Here is a 3587-nt window from a genome sequence, read left to right as displayed (position 1 = left end):
ACACTTCCATTAAGTTTCTATGAAGCAAACGTTATCCCAATATCAAAAGCAGATAGAAACACCAGAGAATAAGATAAATAATCACAGAGAGATATCACTGAAATATACAGTTCCAAAGATATGCAGCAAAATACTAGCATATCAAATTCTGCAGCTCAACTGAAAGATCATACACCATGAACAAGTGGATTTTATCCTAGGGTGCAAGAATTTTTTTTAACATACATCAATTTAATATACCATATAAATGAAAAGAAACTAAGAACAATATGATCTTAATATTTTATAAGAATAAATTTCACAAGATTTAGTGCTCATTTATGATAAAACACTCAATATAATGATAATTGAAGAAAATTTCTTCAACATAGTTAAAGTCACCTACCATCATCTAAGAATAGGCAAAAGATAATTTTTTCCAAGGCCACCACTTCCATTCAATCTAGTAGTAGAATCACTTGCCATAACTATTAGTCCAGTAAAAGATATGAAGGTAATCCAGAAAAGAAGTCAACTTGCCATTATTTTTGGATGATATGATAATATATTTAGAAAACTCTAATGAGTATGCAAAAATGCTACTAGAAACTATCTCTTTTTATTATAGAGTTTCAGGTTACAAACAGCATGCAAAAGTGCCTGGCTTTTCTATATTTGAATAAAATAAAGAAATATTAGCAATCACATACACAGGAAATATATTTAGGAATCTGCTAACCAAAAAGTGAAAGAACTATAAAACCTGCTTGAATAAAAAAGGACAGAAGAAAATGGAAATATGTCATCTGTTCATGGATGAGGAGAATTAATATTCAAAATGGTAATATTTGACAATGCATCATACAAATTGGGTGCATTATCCTTACAAGGATACCCATGATATTTTTTAAATAAATTGTAAAAAAAAAATTGAAATTTATATGCAACAATAAACCTCCCTGAATATCCAAAAATCCTTAGAAAAATTAAATGGGACACATCGGTTTTAATAACTTTAATTTTACTATAAAGTTATAGAAATTAAAACAGTATCATTCTTTAATAAAGAAGGCATTTCAGTCAGTGCTATAAAGCTGAAAAATCCAATGATTAGTGATGTGAAGCATTTTTTCATGTGCCTTTTAGCCATTTGTATTTCTTTTTTATCAAAGTGTCTTTTAATTTTTTCTCCCCATTTTTTGATGGAGTTAGGTGTTTTTCTCTTGTAAAGTTCTGTCAGTGCCTTGTATATTTTGGATATTAACCCCTTATCTGATGGGTATTGGGTGAATAGTTTCTTCCACTCAGTGGGTGGCTCTTGTATTCTGGGCACTATTTCCTTTGAGGTGCAGAAGCTTCTCAGCTTAATAAATCCCATCTATTTATTTCTGCTTTCACTTGTTTGGAGAGTGCTGTTTCCTCTTTAAAGATACCTTTTTTCTCAATGTCATGGATTGTTGACCTACATGTTGTTCTATATACTTTATGGTTTCAGGTCTGATATCTAGGTCTTTAATCTATTTGGATTTTACCTTTGTACATGATGTTAACTGGAGGTATAAGTTCGCTTTTTATACAGGTGGCTAAGCAGTTGTACCAACACCACTTATTGAAGAGGCCTTCCCTAAATCCCATTTAGGATTTCTTGCACCTTTATCAAAAATTAGGTGACGGCATATCTGGGGAACATTCTCTGAGTACTCAAGCCCTGTTCCACTGATCTGAGGGTCTGTCTTTATTCCAATACTATGCTGTTTTGATAACTATTGCTTTGTAATACAGTTTAAAGTAAGTAATACCTCCCATATTCCTTTTCCCAAGTATTGCTTTAGCTATTCGTGGGTGTTTATTGTTCCAAATGAATTTCAGAAGTGTTTGATCCACTTCTTTGAAAAATGTCATGAGTATCTTTAGAGGGATCTCATTAAATCTGTACAAAGCTTTGAGGAGTATTGTCATTTTAATGATATTAATCCTGCTAATCCAAGAGCAGAGTATGGATTTCCATTTCCATGTGTCTTCTCTTATTTCTTGTAAAAGGGTTTTATAGTTTTCTTTGTATAGGTCCTTCACATCTTTAGTCAAGTAGACTCCAAGTTATTTGAGTTTATGTGAGACATGTGAATGTGTTTGTTTTCTTAATATACATTTTCTCCCTATTATTATTGGTGTATAAAAGGGCCATTGATTTCTGTGTGTTAATTTAATAGCCTGCTACGTTGCTATAAGCATCTATTGTTTCTAAAAGTTTTTGATAGGATCTTTAGGGTTTTCTAAGTATAGTATCATGTCATCTGCAAAAAGTGAGAGTTTGACTTCTTCCTTTCCTATCTGGATTCCCTTGATATCTTTTTTTGATATCATCACTAATCATTAGAGAGATGCAAATCAAAACAACTATGAGTTACCATCTCACACCACAGAGATTGGCACACATCAGAAAGAATAAGAACAAGTAGTGCTGGCGGGGGTGTGGAGAGAAAGGAACTCCTATTCACTGCTGGTGGGAATGCTGTCTGGTCCAACCTTATTGGAAAGCGATATGAAGATTTCTACAAAAGCTGGAAGTTAAGCTCATATACGATCCAGCTATATCACTTCTAGGGATATATCCTAGGAACACAAACATACAATACAAAAATCCCTTCCTCACACCTATATTCATTGCAGCATTGTTTACAATAGCCAGACTCTGGAAACAGCCTAGATGCCCCTCAATAGATGAATGGTTGAAGAAACTATGGTACATATACACAATGGAATATTATGCAGCCATCAGAAGAGATGAAGTCATGAAATTTTCCTATACATGAATGTACATGGAATCTATCATGCTGAGTGAAATAAGTCAGAGGGAGAGAGATAAACACATAATGATCCCATTTATCTATGGGTTTTGAGAAAAATGAAAAACATTTGTGTCATGATTCTCAGAGACAAAATAGAGGAGGACTGGAGGGTCCAGCTCCTGACATGAAGCTCACTGCAGGGATTGTTTAGTGCAGTCACAGAAATAATTACTCTAAGAACTATTAAACAAAATGGGACTGAATGAGGGAAGTAGAAAGCCTGTCTAGAGTACAGGCCAGTGTGGGTGGGAAGGAAGGACACTTGGGATATTGGTGATGGGAATATTGCACTGGTGAAGGTTTTATATATTAAAAAATAAAAAAAAGAAAAGAAAAGATAAGGCCTCCCAATTCTTACCACAGGCTGTGTTCTTTACACTGACTGTATAGAAAGAGGAGGTACAGTAAATGCTCCCCATATACACCTCAACTCAGGCCCTTTGCCTGGTCTATATTATGAATTGGGGGACAAAACAAATCTGAAAAATCCAGAAGAAAAGGAGCTAAAATTATGAATTGCAGCAAGAAAAGCCTCTTCAACATGTGATATTGGGAAACGTGTTTAGTCACAGTTAAAATAGAAGCAAACTTCAAACCTTCCTGCTGTTGTGTAAAATCAATTCAAAATAAAGACCTTATAGTACTAATGAATATATAAAATTTATAGACAAACAGAGGTAGATCTTTTCATGCTACTGAAACTGGTAGCATCTTCAAAAGTAAAATAATACTAACCAAGTAAGTGGAGCAAACATAAGC

The 3587-nt window shown here is 33.8% G+C and overlaps 1 non-coding gene across 1 annotated transcript; it reads left to right on the top strand.

Annotated features, from left to right (window-relative positions):
• Positions 1–3169: 3169 nt before the first annotated feature.
• LOC126014704 (small nucleolar RNA SNORA51) lies at positions 3170–3302 on the top strand. Its single transcript, XR_007497705.1, has one exon. It is a non-coding gene; the product is annotated as a small nucleolar RNA SNORA51 (small nucleolar RNA).
• Positions 3303–3587: the final 285 nt, after the last annotated feature.

This window comes from Suncus etruscus, chromosome 7, assembly GCF_024139225.1.
Source record: "Suncus etruscus isolate mSunEtr1 chromosome 7, mSunEtr1.pri.cur, whole genome shotgun sequence".
Lineage (NCBI taxonomy): Eukaryota > Metazoa > Chordata > Mammalia > Eulipotyphla > Soricidae > Suncus > Suncus etruscus.
Note: the sequence above shows the minus strand (reverse complement) of the source record. Positions and strands in the feature narration are given on the sequence as shown.